We start from the raw sequence: 18905 nt of genomic DNA on the forward strand, positions 1-18905 counted from the left end.
TGGAAGACATTAAATCATTTAATGATGACATTAAAAATAGAGACTCTTCTACTTTCATAACCTATGAGTCTTAATGACACTTTAAAAAGAAAAACTCTTCACTTTCCATAACTTGAGGACAAGTTATGGAGTTCATAAAAACCATTAAGATCAAATATTCCAATTAACACAATAATCAAATAATTTTTCTATGATCTAGATTAAACTCATAAGTAAAGATATTTCATATCAACAATTTTCAAGAAATTAGATAATCATATAAACTAATACAAATCTTGAAACTTTGATAATTATCCTTTGAAGACTCTTGGACTTCATAACCTAAAGAGTTAATAAATGAGACATTTCACATCCATAACTTATGGAAGTTTCAAAACTCTTAAGATCATAACTTTAAAAAAAACTTTTGGGTTCCAAAATTTTATGACAAAATTTGTAACTCCTTAAAACCACTTAGATCAAACTTTTAAAACAAATAAAATAATCATATCATTCTATCTTTTAATAAATTGATCTAATTCAACTCTTGTAGTAAAGTGACTCAAATTTTACAAATTATTAGTTTATCATAAAATCAAGTAATTATCATAAAATTTGACAAACTTCATGTTATTTTTTTTCATCAACTTGAAAAAAATATACATTTGCATCAAATATAGTAGAAAACAACCCATGGCTCTGATACCACTTGTAATACCCCCCCTCTAGCACGTATCATAATATTGTCCGCTTTGGGCCACTCGGCACGAGGACTTCCCAGGGGGTCACCCATCTTAGTACTACTCCCGCCCAAGCACGCTTAACTGCAGAGTTCTTATGGGATCTGCTGCCCTCACGGCTTTAAAACGTGTTGTGACAAGGAAGGTATCCATACCCCTTATAAGGAGATGTTTCGTTCTCCTTCCAAGCCGATGTAGGATCAGATGCAACCTACCTTCACCCCCCCCCCCCACATTATAGGGTTCGACATCCCTGTCGAACACATCGACCTGTGCCCTGACTCTGATACCATTTGTAACACCCCCCTCTGCACGTATCACAATATTGTCCTGATGATATGCAACCCAAATGGACCATGCTACTCTCGGGTCAAGTACATACCAATAATAGTTATGGGCTTAGACATCTAATCCAACAATAATTTCATTAAGTTAAAAACAAATAGTACCTTCCCATAGAAACATACAAGAATGACGTCTTCGCATTAAGCACTGGACTAAGCTAAAACACACAATCCCTAAAAAACAAGGTTAACATATATATATATATATATATATATATATATATATATATATATATATATATATATATATATATTATAAACACAAAAACTAAACAAAAGAAAATATTTTTGATTTTTCAAGTTTTTCTATTTTTCGAAAATGAAAATGAATCAAAAGTAAACTTAACCTTAGTTGTTATATGTGCGGATGCGAAGAAATGTGGATGTGAAGCCTCTGAATGAACAGTAACTTCTTAACAATTCCGACTTAGAGCTTCTAACCGGATTTTCATCCTTGAATTATTTATTTTGAAACTGAATTCACATCAATCATTCCCAAACTTGCTAAAATTCTTACAAATGATTTTTCATCAAGAGGTTTTGTAAAAATACCAGCAAGTTGTTCAGTAGTTTTAACAAAATGAATTTCAATATTACCATCTTCCACATGATCTTTGATAAAATGATATCGAAGAGCTATATGTTTTGTCTTTGAGTGTTGTACTGGATTATGACAAATGCGAATTGCACTTTGAGAATAACAATACAAAGGAATATTTTTCATATTGATAGCATAATCACGAAGTTGAGTCTGAATCCAAATGATTTGCGAAGTGCAAGCAGCAGCTGCAATGTATTCAGCCTCAGCAGTTGATATAGTAACACAAGTTTGCTTCTTTGATTGCCAAGTCACCAACTTTCCATCCAATACTTGACATCCACCACTTGTACTTTTCCTATCTAAAGTACATCCTCCTATATCTGAGTCTGAAAGAGCTTGAATGAAAAATCCCAATTTCGCAGGATACTAAAGTCCTAAAGAAATTGTTCCTTTAAGATAGCGAAAAAAAATTTCAATGCAGTTAATTGAGGTTCCTTGGGATTAGCTTGATATCTAGCACAATTACATACCGAAAACATAATACCAGGTCTACTTGCAGTTAAGTATAATAAGGACCCTATCATGCTTCGATAAGGAGTTAAATCCACAGCAGGAGTATCTAATGAAGGAGTTAGTCTTGTTCCCATTGCCATTAGTCTTGTTCCCACAACAGTAGTATCTACTTCGTGTTGTTGGTCATTCCAAACTTTTCAAGCAAGTTCTTTGTTATTTTCCTTGATTGATTAAAATTCCATCCATGTTCTGTCTTATATTCAAACCAAGAAAATTATTGATTTTTCCCATCATACTCATTTCAAATTGTCTTTTCATTAGATTTACATATTCAAGTGACAATGCTGGGTCAGTTGAGCCAAAAATAATATCATCAACATAAATTTGAACAAGCATGAGATGATTCCCAACTTTCTTGCAAAATAATGTGGGGTCAACTGATCCTTATTTAAATTTAGATTGTTTCAAGAAATTTGTAAGTGTTGCATACCAGGCTCTTGGTGCTTGTTTTAACCCATAAATTGTTTGTCAAGAATGTAGACATGACCAGGATGTTCCTCATTTATAAATCCTGGTGGTTGTTCAACATACACTGTTTCTTCAAGTTCTCCATTTAAGAATGCGCATTTAACATCCATTTGAAAATCATCAAAGTCTTTGTGAGCTGCATCAGCTAAAAATATGCGAACTGCTTCGAGTCTTGTGACAGGAGCAAATGTTTCTTGATAGTCCATTCCTTCTTGTTGCGAATATCCTTTAACCACTAGTCTAGCTTTATTTCGAATAATATTGCCATCTTTGTCGGTTTTATTTTTAAAGATCCATTTTAATCCGACAATTGAAACATCAGAAGGTTTAGGAATTAATCTCCAAACCTTGTTTCGTTCAAATTCAGCCAGTTCAGATTGCATAGCAACAACCCAATCTGAGTGTCCCATAGCATTCTTTACTGTCTTTGGCTCTATTTTCGAAATAAAAACATTAAACATACATAATTCTTGGTTCGCATTTAGTACCTCATTTTTCGCACAAATTTGAGCTCCTGTCAACACACCATCTTGTGGATTTCCAATTACCTATTCTTTGGGATGATTTCTTGTCCATTTCTAAAGTGGTGGAAAATCAGGATTAAATTCCAATGGTTCATCTTCATACATATCTTCATTTTCAGATCCTACAACAGAAAAATTATCATTTAATTCACGAAACTCATCATTTTCATCAAGATTAATTGTCTCTGTTTCATCATGCTCCCCCTCAACATGATGTTCATCTTGATGCTCCCCTTCTAAATGCTATTCCTAATAATTTTGCGAATGATCCCCCTCAACTTGATGATTCATATTTTCTTGATCCCCATCGAAAGTTTGCTCTACCATGACATCAACTCCAGGCACACTTTTGCAAGTTATCGATGTCGTAGTGATTGTTGATTCATCATTATGTTTTGAGGATTCTGATGTTTGATTATCAGGAGCATTCGTTTCTGCATTAATTGCCCTGTCAGGAGTTCCAAAAATTAAGTCATAATCAAAATCATTTATTTCTGAATTATCAATGTTAGTATCTGAATTAACAAGAATTGATTTATTTTCAAATTTACTATCCGTTTGTTTAAGATAATAGTCATCAAAAGTTAAGTTGAAAGTTTCTTCAACTTTTCTTGTTCGCTTGTTTAACACCCTGAATGCAACCGAATTTTGCGAATATCCTAAGAATATGCCTTCATCAGCTTTGGTTTGAAACTTGTTCAGATTGTCTTTTAGATTCATTATAAAACACCTACAACCCAAAACATGGAAAAATTTGACATTAGGTTTTCGATTGTTGAGTATTTCATATGGAGTGACATTGAATCTGCAATGAATGAGTGACTGATTCTGAGTAAAACAAGCAATAGATACTACTTCAGCCCAATGATATTGAGGTAAGTTCGCATATGTCAACATGGTTCTGGTTGCTTCGCATAAAGACCTATTTCTTCTTTCAACAACACCATTTTGTTGTGGAGTATATGGTGAAGAGAAATTATGCAAAATACCTTTTTTTGTGAGAAAAGAATCCAGTGTTTGATTTTTAAACTCAGAACCATTATCACTTTTAACTTTGCGAACATTCTTTTTAAGGCTAATCTCAATCTTTTTGATAAAATCAATCATCGTCTGAGCAACTTCAGATTTTAACCTGAGAAAAAATACCCATGTTAATCTAGAAAAATCATCAACAATAACTAAAATGTACCACTTTTTATTGATTGTAGCAACAGTCGATGGTCCACATAAGTCAATGTGAAGAAGTTCCAATGGTTCTACGATTTTTGAATCTATCACAATCGGATGACCTTTTGTATGTTGTTTTCCTTGTTTGTAAGCTGCACATAAAGTATCATTGTTAAATTTTATTATAGGTAAACCTCTAACTAAATCTTCAGTGATAAGTTTGTTAATGTTGCGAAAATTCAAATGAGACAATCTTCGATGCCAAAGCCAGCTAATATCATTAGATGCCTTTGATAGTAAACACACAGTAGGTTTGCCCACAATTGGTTTGATATCCAGTGTAAACATATCACCATATCTTTCAGATTTGAGACGTACTTCATTGTTTTCGCATTTGAAATGATACTGCCTTATTCATTAAACATAACTTGATTTCCAGTACCCACAACAAGTTGCGAAACACTAATCAAGTTATGTTGAAGACCTTCAACATAAGCAACCCTGTTAACAGTGAATTGTCCCTTCGTGACTTTTCCATAACCTTTCACTTGACACTTGTGATTATTTCCAAATTTGACTACTCCAACATTTTCCAAGCTTCTATAATCTCGCAAGTTTTCCTTCCTTCCAGTCATATCACAAGAGCAACCACTATCAATATACCATTTTGCATCATATTGCTCATCACACATCACCTACATTTATTGAAAAAATATAGGAACCCAAGACTTATTGGGTCCTTTATTAGTAGTTTTGAACAAATGCTTTGAATATAAAAACCATGATTTCACTTTGTTTGTTACACTGTTAATTATATCAACATCATCAGATCGAGATATTGAAATATAATTATTCGACAATTTTGATTTTTCATTGAGTTTCATCTCATTTTTCACAACATTCATAACTTTGATAACTGGTTTCCATTTTTGTACTAGAACTTGTGAATTACAAGATGATGAACTATCATTGGAAGAGTTATTTGCGAACTTGTCAAATGCATTCTTCATTTTTTGCTCTGAAAACTTTCCATTTTGATGTTGTCTTCCTTTCCCTTCAAGCCAATGATTGATCATACATACATCAGATTTTCCTTTTGTGTACGAAACTTTGGTCGGTTTTGAAATTGAAGGATTGGGAAAATTTGGTTGTTTAGGTGTAAATTTCATTTTGGTTTGATTTGTGACATTCAAAGTTGATGAATTATTCGTAAATTTGTCAACATTATGAAACTTTTGATTGTTCACAAATTTTTGCGAAGTCTCAAATTTTCGATTGTTGTCATATTTGCGAACAAATTTATCATTATTTGTTATTGGAATTTTGTCAACAGAATATATTGGTTTGTGAAAACTCGTATCTTTTTGTTTATTCATTTTTTGAAATTTTGATGATTTTCACTTTAAAATATGTTCTTTTTCATCTTTTGATTTGTCATTGGGCACAACTTGCCAAAAAATTTCTTTTCTTGCTTTTCTTTTTGAAACATTATTTTCTGTTGAATAATTTCCAACCATCAATTTAAATTCATGAGAATTTAATTTCACTTCAATCTTTGGTTTTGCAACGTTCTCAAAAACTTTGTTTGGTTTTTCCTTTTAACCACCCATTTTTGTGATGATTTTTGATTTCGATAAACATAAGAATTTTGAGTCAAATTGTTTTCTACAATTTTTGATTTGCGAAGAAACCTTCAGTAGTTGACCTTTGATTATCATTTTCAACAATTTTGTTGAATTCAGGATTAATTTTCTCAGCATTCCCAGTAGTGACAAATACTTGATTTGGAAAATTGTGTTATCTGTAAATATAAAATTTGGATAAACCACAGTGTTAGTTTCCAAATAATGCGAACCTTTATCACTTAGAATTTTGTCGAATTCTTTTGTATCACCAAATACTTGATCAACCACAACTCGTGGAGGTATTTCATGTGAATCCTTTACATCTTCTTTGTTTTCATCAGTGTCATCAGATTTCCAGCTTTCAACTTCCACATTATCAATATTACAATGTTGCAAAGTAAAGGGTTTTTCAATGTCATTTTTGACTATCGAATCAACTAGAATTTCTTTACCTTTGATCTTAGATGTGATATTAATGCCTGACAATTGAGAACAATCAACCTCTTCTTCCTCTTCAATCTCACTGATTTCACTCATATTATCTGAATTGTCATCGACATTAGCATAATTGAGTTGAGAATCAAGAGTTGAGTTTTCAGTTTTCCTTAAGATTTTCACTTGTTCATTTTTTGTCAAACTTTCATTGACAATACTAACCAACTCATCAGCATTCAAGTATTCCTAAATTTTGACAATACCATATGCAAATCTATCATTAGGTGTTTTGTCAAATTGAGCAATTGTGTTTTCACAATCATAAGACACAACATCAACTTTTTCACGATCATATTCAAGAAAAGGTAAAAGTTTCCTATGTTGTTCTTTACTAATGTCAGATGAATGATGTAAAGCAGTTAATTTTGCATACAAACGCTTAGCAGAGTTACAATATATGTTTCTTTGTGCTAGTAACAACCTAACTTCATTTCCAAGATTGTCCCTATCACAATTTACATTTTTGATTTGCATTTCAAGTTTGTTTACTCTGCTTCGTTTTATTTCTAACTCTCTTCGTGTCTCAACTAGTTGCATATTTAAATTTTGAGCTTCAGTACTAGCAGACACAATAATAGAATCAAAATAAGCAGCAGTATCATCAAAAGAAGTAATTTCAGCATCATAAGCAGATAAAGGAATATTAAAAGATTCAAGAATAGCACGTACCTTGGTAGTCATTGGTGATTTGTATGTGGATTTGGATATGAAGCACCGACCTGAAACATTTTCTTCGCAATCATCTTCAAAGTTTGCGAACATTGCTCCATGAGTTGGATGCCTCATTTCTTCATCATAAGATCCTGAAGACCAGATATGATATGTTCCACTTTCTTCCTCATCAGACTCACCCTTTGCAACTAGTGACATTCCTTTCGCCTTCGCACACACTTCTTCAAGCTTTTCGGAATAGTAAGCTTCATCTTTCACTTTGTTCTTTTTATCCTCTTTCTTTCGCAACATGCAATCTGATGCGAAGTGATTCGCACCATTGCAGTAGTGACAATAGATTCCAGAATCACCTTTCAGTTTCTTCACATCTTTTGCATCTTTTTGCTTTTCATCAACTTTTTCCATTTTCTTCTTCTCCTCACCTCCAGCTTTAGCAACTCCACTCTTCGCATCATTTGCCTTTCCTTTTGGATTAAAAGGCTTTTTGAAAAATTTCTTAACTCTCTTGTTTGAGTAGAATGCTATAGCTTCATCATCAGAGTTCATTAAGAAACCTTTATTTTCTGAACCATCTATTTCATTAGTATCAACTTCAGATACCTTTGAAACAAGAGCCAAAGGACCTCCTATACTTTGTTTTGATCCTTCATACATTTATGAGACTTCACTTTCGCATGTTTTCAACTGACTGTAGAGATCATTTAGGCTGGTTATATTAAAGCTTTGTTGATTGTTTATCATCATACTCACACTCCGCCATTCCTTGCGAAGGCCCATGATGAATGTTAAATTGAACTCCATGAGAGACCTAGTGATTCCATACCTATTGCAGCGATACACAAGCTCATTCAGATGATCATAGTAACTTTCAAGAGTTTCAGCATCCTTTTGTCTGAATTCCTTTAGTTCAACAAGACATTGCTTCTCAGAGTTGATCTTCGTTTTTTCGCTACCTTAATACTTCTCTTTCAGAGTGTTCCAGATCTCCTTGGCTGTTTTACAACTACGGATGTAATTGTAAACCACAGGAGGTAGAGCACCTCTTAGTTCGCTCATGCACGTCTTTTCATTCTTTTTCAGACGATTTTGTTGTTCAACAACTTCAGCAGAAGTAGTAGACGGTCCAATTGATTGAACATTAGCAGGAGCTTGAACTGTTCCATTGATACAATTCCAAAGTTCTTCATCAATTCCATTTAAGTAATCCTCCATTATGTCAGCCCATTGATCATAGTATTCAGGGATTAACATCGGAATTTTGGTTGAAGAACCAAGAAAATGAGAGAAAGAAGTCATTGTATTCATGTTGAAGTTCACCATTGATGAACACGAAAATTTCAGAAAGCTTAAAAAGCTTGATGAATTTGAGAATCGATCAACAAAAATGATCACAAATTGCTAATCGATCACTCGACTAAACAATCCAAAGGCAGAATCGATTCAAATCTGAATATCAAAAGTGATTTTTAGAACCAAAATGAGCGGAAAATTTTGAGTAAAATTACTACTCAAAAACAAATGATTCTAACACAAAAATCAGATCGATGCAGTTTGAATCCTGCTCTGATACCAATTGAAGAGAATTGTTATCAAGATTATGAAAGCAATTATGATTGAATGATTGAAAATTAAGAACACAACGAGTAAATATTAATAAGATCTTATATTGATGAAGAATGATTACAAAGCTTTAAGTAGAAAGAATACTCAAGTTCAAAAGTTCTTTCTACTTCTATCCTCAGTCCCTATTTATAGGAGACCTGAGTGTACAAAAAATATAGTAAGTCGATTACAATACGCTTCGCATAAAATTATGACTCAGTAAAATAACTAATATGCGAAACTCAAAAGAAACAACTACTTCGACTTTTACAATACATAGACTCTACAATATTGCATTGAAACTTCTCCTTTTCACACTTAGGAATATCTTTTACATCATTGACAAGTTGATTGTATTCTTTCTATGTTTTAAGAATCCTAGATGTGCTTGAGTGAGTGAATGGGCCTGTAGAAATAGGTTCCCAGATTAAATAACTATTATCCTCTGATCCAATCACGTAGTCTTCAAAGTGATGCATCCAAACTTCATAGTATTGTGTATACAAGATAGGTATTCTTGTTGTAGACCCTATGCTGTTGGAGATATTGATCGGATTGGTTTGTGAAAAATCCATGGACAATGGAAATACTTTTGATCGATAACCTGTAAAAGTTCAGACTTGTAATTTATCGTTAGGGTTAGATCAACAATTAATGAGATACGTCAATGTAGAGTGACGGCTTAATAAATATCAATCAATGCGGAATTAAAAACCCTAAGAAGTTCTTCGACATAAGAGATGTGTATGAATTACACAGTCTCCTGCTCTGATACCAATTGATGAGTTTAAAAACTCTTAGATCGATTAGATCTTTCAGAAGAACGATTAAAGAAATCAAACAATTCAAAACAATATGAGAATCAACACAGATCTGAATGAAATGTATGCTTATGATTCAAACAAAATCACGCCTCAGCAGAGCTCGATGAAGAACTTCCGTTGTAGAGGCGAGCTAGGGTTTACAAAACTATGAAAAATAAAATAAACAATGAAAGGCGTTCCTACTATGTCTGCATGCATGCAGCTTATATACTAAACCCTAGTACAAAAATATGCACGGTTGGACAAGCCCAATACTGGCATTCAAACTGGGCTAAGAATCGAGCCCATGATGCAATCTAACAGACCCAACACAATGGTTGTTTGTACTTTGATTAATATGATGCATGTGTTGTGATACTACAAATGAATCCCTCCACCCTCGGACGTTTCCGCCGTCTGGTTTGGGGTGTGACACTAACGGTGAAGGTCATAGATTTTTATTCTCCCTTGTCGATAAACATGTATTTTCAACGGACTGCTTGGAGCACATTATCAACATTATTCATCGGTGCAAGCTGAATTCAGAAGAAGACAAGTAGAACTTCACACATATGCTTCAGTGGTACATAACGTTCCATCATCATCTTTTGGCTATCATTCTGAAGGTGTTCAAAACTGTAAAGAAGTCTTCTGCTGCTCAACCGAAGTGAGCTTTCGGTTCCATTGACGCAAAGGGGGAGATTGTAGAGCTTAATTGTGTTGCGTCATGGGCTTTATGTTTTGTATCCGGATTGGGCCTATCCATCCGTGATTATCTACTAGGGTTATACTATAAATATGGATGGATGTATGCATTATAAATGGTGATTTTGATTACGTTCATTCTTTGTAACCCTAAACGCCTCTACAGTCGAAGTTCTTAGTCGAGCTCTTCTGAGGTGTTGAAATATTAATCATACGGCATATTCAAAGCCATATTCATGTTCATATTCACGTTCATAATTGTTTGCTTGCATAGAATCTAACGATCCTAATTGAACTTAGTTCTCACAAGGTGAACGATTCTAATACTTCTACCTCAAGTGCAGAGCAGGTCATAGTGCATCATGGGCATGAGCAAAACAAAAATATTTCTTGTTCTGTTGATAATGATTCAAAAGCTCGTGATGAGGTGAACGATTCTAATGCTTCTAATTCATGTGCAGATAAAGAAACAGTACAGGATGGGAGTGAGCAGATCAAATCAATTCCGAGTCTGCTAAAAGTGTTTAAAAGGTTGTGATGATGACACTCCCATAGTTGAAAAATCCCAGCCACAAAAATTTATCAAGCAGTTTAACAAATTTTCTTGTGCTCGTGCTTGTGCTTGTGGAAGAAAACAAAAAGGAGGTCATTCTCCATTTGATACGTACAGTAAACAAATTCCCATCCTTCATTTCTCTCCCAAATATTAGTTTAATACCTTTCATTCCAAGATCTTTACATCAAATTTTCACAAATTTTGCGAAGTATTATTTATAAAACTAGTGTTTTTTAAACACTTTAAATCATTAGTTTATCCAATAATTATTCGATATTATGTGATTAAAATCATTAGGATACCATATCTTTCCCATGTCCTATCCTGAAGTCACCGTTTTTTATCTGTTATTGAAACCGTTATCACATTTGAGGTTCCTTCTTTCTCTTTGATTCCGCAACTCAACCTAGATAGGTGCTTACACCCACCTAGCTTATGCACCACCACTCCATGATGTAAGTTCTCAAACGCAAGGAACTTTTCTCAGTACAGATACACCCTTAGATAGTCCCAGTCATGCAACACTTAACTGATGGGTTTCCACTGGAACATATCACACTCGAGTCTCAACATGGACAAACATTAGGAAATCATACTTGGGTACCTCGATAAACCATCACAACATCTCACATAGTCTTGCCTCGACCACTGATCTTCCACTTACGCAACTCGAAACCTCAAAATACTCCCATCTCCTAAATGGAAATACGGAGGAATCATCAACGATTGAATACACGTTGACGAAAATCTGAAGCTCCATCCTCTACTGATCACCACCCATAGGAAACGACTCATACCAACTTTGAAATTGGTTGACAAATCAACTGCTGCCCCTTCTGGAGTATAGATCAAAAGCTATATCTATACCCACAAATTTCAGCTATTGCACTCTTAACTCAGTGACCCAACCATCTCGAACTCAACATTTGCAAATCCGAAAAAAATTCCCTAGCCCTAATAAATTTTTTGACCAACGACCACCCTCCGTGGATGCACTCATCCTTTCTAAAGAACACACTCATACATCATCCCGCCTTGCACCTTGCCTTATCCACTAATAACCTAGGTCTCAAGTGTCTGCACCACAAATCTCCATAACCGGTTCCCTAACCACACTTGAATGAATCGCTGATCCTCCTAATAAAATACCCAGCTCTCCCCCAATCAGGGTTCAAACCATCACCAATTGGCATACCAACAATCTACTTCACAGACTGTTTCACCAGTTACACCAGAGTTGACTCTTGGAACGTACCATGTAATCACTCAAATATCTTCCCAACATGACTATCTCTAGTCATCTCGAAGCCTCAAACCAACACACCGTCGGATACCCCAACTGTTTCGAAATAGCTCTAACCCTCGCTCCGAGAATAATGCGTTATCGCCTCTGATCCCTTAACCAGCCTCCCACCGCAGGAACCATCTAAAAGCAAGAGACCTCACTCTCACATTATATAGACAACATATACAACAAGGGACACCTCCCCGATATACTCCTTATGATCACCTGGAACTGCTGCTAAAAGTATGTCTCCCTCAATACGGAACCTCCTTGTTCTCTTCCAACTTAGTCCCACAATGAGTCTCTCATGGTATAAGAAATACCTCGCAGCAAAGATACCGCCCAAAGTACTCTGGTGAAAATCTTGCAACCTTATGCTACCCCACGCGGTTTACCTCCAAACTCTGAAACCATAAACTCATTATCTCCTTTGCTTCTCCCAGGAACGGGGACAACGCAACTCTTGTCACAGAAGGTGACGTCTCATTTACCGGTCGATTGCTCGATTCAGACCGTGATCCTCCATTAAAAATCATCTCCACTCATCCCTGAGTCTTACGACTCTAACTGGCATCTCACCAAAAATCTCTCAGGAACTAAATCAATTTACCTCTCAAGGTATGCTTTATTGAACTCGTTCGACAGGGCCCTCTGGCCCCACATTCTATCGAACCTAATCTCAGTCTAATCAATCAGAACAGGATAACTGTTAAAACCAGAAGCACTAACTTCCAAGAATCATGGTACTTGAACCATGCTATCTCCTCTCAATCTGTTGTGAATCATGGTACGCAAACCATGTTATCTCCCCTCAATCTGCTATGAATCATGGTACCCGAACCATGTTATCTCCTCTTAATCTGCTACTTAGAACATCTGGAACTCTCCCTATTTCGAGTACGGGTCCTCTGCTTTCAGTAGTATGGGCCCATACTACCTACCACATTTACCCATACTTTCCACCCGGATTGTCCCAGGTTTCCTGAGTACCTACTCAACCTTCTCAATCACCAATCTCGTTAAACTTCGTCGCTTATGAGCGAATACTCTCCTCTATTAGCTTACTCATATGACTAAGATCACTCCCTAGGCTCTTCCTAGGTTCTCACACTTCTCTGCCGTCAGCTATTAAAGAACTCCTTATGATATCAGCCATCTACCTCCTGAATATCATCATATTCACTTAGTAGCTTACTCCCATCATCGAGAGTTCCACAAAGCATGAAGCAAGCAGTATTTGGGCATTGAATATTCTCCACCAGCACGTAAAACCACTCTAGGTTACCAATATATTTGCTCTACTCATACTCAAAAGGTGTCACCGAACTCAAGCAACTCTGCCCCTCGTAGGTATCCAACTACTCTCTCAATAGCTCCTCCAATGCTCATATAGGTATCTCTCTTAGATTACTCCTCTACTCAAAGCTCTATCTCTAAAAGATTCCTTCGGGATACTCTTACTCCGCACATACTCAAAGCACATCACAGATAGCAACATTCCTAGGCTAAGGTATCACAAATCAGGCAACTCTAGCCCTAAAATATGAAACACCTAACCTATCTTCTAGCATGCATCACTAATATTTCAATAATAACTCATAACACAAATAAGTAAGGGTATTTTGGGAAATCACCGTTCAGGCTCTGGCTGATTGTACACTCTACTCCTTCATGTTTTCTCTTAGAAACTCTTGCTAGTTTTAGAAAAATCATTTCTTTCACTACAAGAAAAAGACCCTTTTACGACGCGCAAACCACGACACTCATTGATTTATGTTACACAAAAGAGAGTGACATTAAAAAAGTGTCATCTCTTCAAAAAATTTATGGATGTGGGTCACACATTATTGTGTGCTCTTACATTAGTTCCATAAGAAAAAAATTAAAAACACGGAGGGCGGTGTATCTTAAATGCGCATCATTTGTAAGTGTCACTTTATAATTTTAATGAACACGCGTTTAGTAGATATGGGGAAAATGAAATCCCCAAAATTTTGAAAACCCGCCTTGATGTTTTTCTACCTTCTTTCTATTTTTCATCTTCATAATCGATTCTCCCCTCTCCCTCCTCTCCTATCTGCTTCTCCACTACTCTTGACCTTACCTGTTAATCGTCTCATCAGATCTCTGCTCTAGTGTCACTCTGAAGATCAATACATTTCAATCCCTAATCCCCTGAGATAGAGACGAAAAGAGAAGAAACATGAAGAATGTACCTATCGTTGTTACGACTTATGATACTTCTCAAATTCTCTCGATTCTCTCTAGCCTCTGCAATAATCGATGATATCACCTCGCTTCGCTTGGCCTTCTGGCAACCTCACGTCCCACAGCCTCAGGTCCGGCAACCTGATGTCCACCTCCACTTAACTCTCTCGTATCCCCTTCACCTATCAATATATCCCGGAACAACGTTGTACACATCAAAGAAATCCATACTTCCTTTTGAATCGTTGTTTGACAAACACCAATCCATTGCTTCCCTTTCTATCCACTGTTCTAATATGTTGGTAAGGTGTATGCGTCAAATTTGAATCTATTGATGTCTCTTCAAGCTTCGCGCTCCAACCCGAAAGGCATCTCTGATATCCTTATCCCAAGTTTCAACCAGGTAATCAAATCTCTTTCACCTCAAATCAACAATTCTGAAGGTTTTACTATTTTGCAACAATTTTCTCCGATTAGGGTTTCAGCCTCATTGTGGTGGTTGATTGGAAAAAATTCACCAGTTCCTTAGACAAAGAAGAGGTTGATTGGTAAAGGGAACTCTAATTTCACAGCAAGCATCGTGTATCACTCACTGTAACATAAATTACACACGTAATCAGAAAACAGAAAGAGTATTTGAACTTCTTTTTCTTGTTATTTGTAGAGGTTTAGGAATATTGTTGGTGTATTTAAAGTCATTTTGATTGCAATTAGTGCCCTTGAAGAAGGGGAAGTTGACACCACTTATATGACCAAACTTGCTAAACTTGCCACATAGAAATTGATTTGGTTCAGCTTCAAGTGTTGATCCTCTTGAAGAACATAAAAAGATAGCAAGGGCACTCAGGTAATTTACTTGATTTATTAACATAATATATATTTTTTATTGGCAGTTTCGTTTAATACTATGAGGTTTTGTTCTTGTACAGGTTCTCAGGGACACAGAAGGCAACTGTTCTCAGCGAGACCCTTATTCACTTGAGTTTAACTATTTTTTTTCTTGTGCCTTTAATTTAACTCTTTTTTCTTTTTTTTAAATGGAGGTTAGAATTGTGAAATCTTTTGATCCCCAAACAACCCTTTTATTGATTATGGAGTTACAGTAACAGTTCCTCTTCCTCTGGTATTGGTAAAGCTGGTGTCCCCTCTTGTTAATTGATATCAATCTCCTGAGTTAGTGTCTTCAACAAATTATTAAAAAAATATACAAGGTATTACAGATATGAAGTAGTGTTGGTTACTAATTTATCGTTTTTTTTGGATATTGATATTTTAATACTAAAAGATAGGAAGATATGATTTGGTGGATTTAAAAGATTTGCAGGAAATGTTGGTTTGATTATGGAGAATCCTTTTTTTATGGTTATAGTTATAGGAGGAGATTGTTAATAATTTTTTGGGGGATGCTTGTTTTATTAAGAAATTTAGGGACTGAGATGGGGAAATGCAGGACTATAATATTTAATCAGACAATGTATTATTATAATGCTATATTGGAACCTATGAGTATTGTTGAATAGGAAACAGGGGATTTAAGACTAAGATGGATGTTTAAACTTTTAATATTGTTTAATGGTTTCATGCCTTCTATATTGGAACCTAACAGAGTCGTTAAAAAAAGCCAGAGTTTGGGAATATTGTTGGTGTATTTAAAGAAATTGATGACCTTGTGAGCTTGAGGGACGCATTTAGACTTTTATTGCTGAAAAACTTCTTTCTAAATACCTATAACGTAGCATATTTATACTAAAAGAAAAAGAGTTTGACTCATAGTCTAAAACCGGGAAACAAAAATAATAAAAGCATCTTTCTAAATATCTATAACTCAAATTTTTGAAATTTTTTCTCAAATCCCTAGTTTCAGTCCAGACATACCCGAATGTGTATCTGAATCCATCAAACCAAGGCTTTGATACCAACTTGTAACACCGTATATTTTAAAACAAAATTTTAATTTTAAAATCACATAACTCTCATAACACATTTCACAAACAAATCTCATTTATTTAATTTACAAATCGCAACTCTATAATTGTTTGATTAATAATCCAGGATCCTCAAAACATAACTCTTCCACTGGTGTGTACGATCAAGCCGGTGCCTTCCCGCGATCCTGAGAAAGACCTGAAACACATATCACATAACATGGTAAGCATGAAGCATAGTGAGTTCCCCACAATACCACCCACAACTCATTAGCCACTCGAGCTATAACACAGTAAGACCCTCCGGTCAATGTGTCTCAGTGGGACCCTCCGGTCCTGATGCAACATTGGCTCCAACCACCTGCTCTTAGGATAAACTTCTACACCAGAGACGGATCTGCGAGGTCACAACAGAAAAAGCCGTTAGAGCCATTCCAGGGATTGTGCCCCGAGAGCGGACTTCGATGATCAAGTTAGATCATCTAATAGATATTTAAAGGAAAGCACCTATCAAGGTTTGGAAAGATATTTAAAGGAAAACACCTATCTAGGTTGATTTGCGGAATCAATAAAACTATTAGTCATGTTCTCTGAATGATAACATGACATGAAACCTGGTTCGTTAAGTAACCCAAAAATAAGCCTTCATCAGATTTAGGTGCAAATTTGTTGAGATGATCCTCATTGTTGACCATAAAATACATGCAACCAAAAATGTGAAAGAAACATACAATTGTGAGTTTTGTAGTTAAGACATTCATATGGTGTTTTGTTTAGGCATTTGCAAATGATACTTCAATTTTTTGAAAAAAAAAAACATGCAGTTGCCACACCTTCATCCCAAAAGTAGAGAGGTAAGTTGGAAATGTTGATCATTTTTCTAGCAGCTTCGACCAATGTTCAATAGATGACTTCCCTTGGTTTGTTTACCACACTCACATGTTGGGCACAAAGTATCGTTGTTGAATTTCAGAACTCGTAGTCCTAAGACTAACTCTCTAGTCACCAATTTGTTGATCTATCTAAAATTGAGATGTGCAAGCTTTCGATGCCATAACCAATTCACCTAGGACACTGCTTTTGACAAGAAACATAGTTGTGGTTTGCTAATGATTGGATAAATATCTAATGGATACATTGTCCCTTCGGCTTTGGACTTGATCAAGCAAGTGTCTCTATCATTTTTCATGATGTAGTAATGCTTATTGTCGAACTCAACCCGATGACCAGCTTTACACAATTGACCAACACTAGTCAAGTTGTGTTTTAGCCCCTCTGTGTAAGATACTCGTTAAATAGAGAAGCTGCCTGTAGTTAACAATCCATATCTCTTTATTATCCCGTTTTCATTATTCCTAAAGGTGACACGTCCACCACCATTGATCGGCATGAAGTCACAAAGGAATTCTAACCTTCCGGTCATGCACAAGGAGTTGGCACTATCATTTAACCATTCTTCTTCATGGTCATCCTTGCACACAATCTGCATGATCAGTTCGTTAGTTTGGGCACCCAAACTAGTTTGGAGACCTTGGTAACATGGGGAACATTTCTATTAAAAGTATGCATGTAGGAGTCATGAGGAGATTTATTTTTCCATGTTTTCCTGTGTCCATGATGTTTTACTACTTGTTGAGTACTTCGTGTTGGGATTGGATGTGAATCTTTTTCTAGTGGATGAAAACAAAAGTTGAGGTTCTTTTCGTTAATCCATAGTCCATACTTGGTCAACAGTCTAAAGGGTGTGGTCTTCTTATTTGGACTGCTCCTTGGGTGGTGTTTTAAAGAAGTGTATGTTGAGTTTGTAAAAGACTTGTTAAAAGGCATGGACAAAGATTTTGACTTTCTATATGATTGATGGGTTTTTGAAGAATGTGGAGTATGTAAAATACCCTTCATCTTTTGGTTCTTTTAAGGAATTTTGTGAAAATGACTCAACGTTGTTGTGAGTGGGTACAATGTTATTGCCTTTGCAAGATTTGTACATTGCACATGTTGTTTGATGAGATCCATCAACTGCAATGTGATTTTGAAAAGTTTTTGTTGTGATGGGTTTTTCGAAATTCCTTTTTTTTTTTAAATTTGGTCTGAGTTTTAAAAGTTTTGTTTTTGGATTTAGCTTCCCACTTTTCAAGTCGGGATCTGACTTCATTTTCTAGAGCCAATTTTTCGTCAACTTTTGGTGGAAAAACTTCAAACACATTTAATTAAGGTTTTCTGAAATTATTTGATCTAGGTATTGACCTAGGAGTTGAATCATCAGAACTAGAAAGTTGATGATTCTGGGAGCACTGTCGAAACTCAAAATTATCAATAGGAAGTTCTTACGAAATACGCTGAACAATGGACGTGAACATGACTGGAGTATGCACTAACAAGGACTGGAGTACCATAGAGTAGGTTAAAGGCAGATCTTTCTTCGTCCACTACCGAACTGGACTGAGAACATGGACTAATTATACCGATTATAGGCGAGAAACTTTCTAAGTTTCCTAAGGATTCAGGATGAATCTCTTTGATGACATAATTGTTACTGAGATCATAAAGTCTACAGAAGTGACATCGAATGTCTTCAGGAAAGGTCTTGTCATTGATGATAGTGAAAGGCCCAGTCTGGTGGGACATAGGGACGTTCAGAATCAAACCGAGGAGGAGAGTTCTCATCAGTAGAGGAGCTATTGGACCATCCCCAA

General features: G+C 35.6%; 1 pseudogene; it reads right to left on the minus strand.

Annotated features, from left to right (window-relative positions):
- Positions 1-735: 735 nt before the first annotated feature.
- LOC145007635 (5S ribosomal RNA) lies at positions 736-853 on the minus strand (annotated as a pseudogene).
- Between the last annotated feature and the right edge of the window lie 18052 nt (positions 854-18905).

The sequence above is a fragment of the Lactuca saligna genome, chromosome 7 (genome assembly GCF_052625555.1).
Source record: "Lactuca saligna cultivar CGN05327 chromosome 7, ASM5262555v1, whole genome shotgun sequence".
Lineage (NCBI taxonomy): Eukaryota > Viridiplantae > Streptophyta > Magnoliopsida > Asterales > Asteraceae > Lactuca > Lactuca saligna.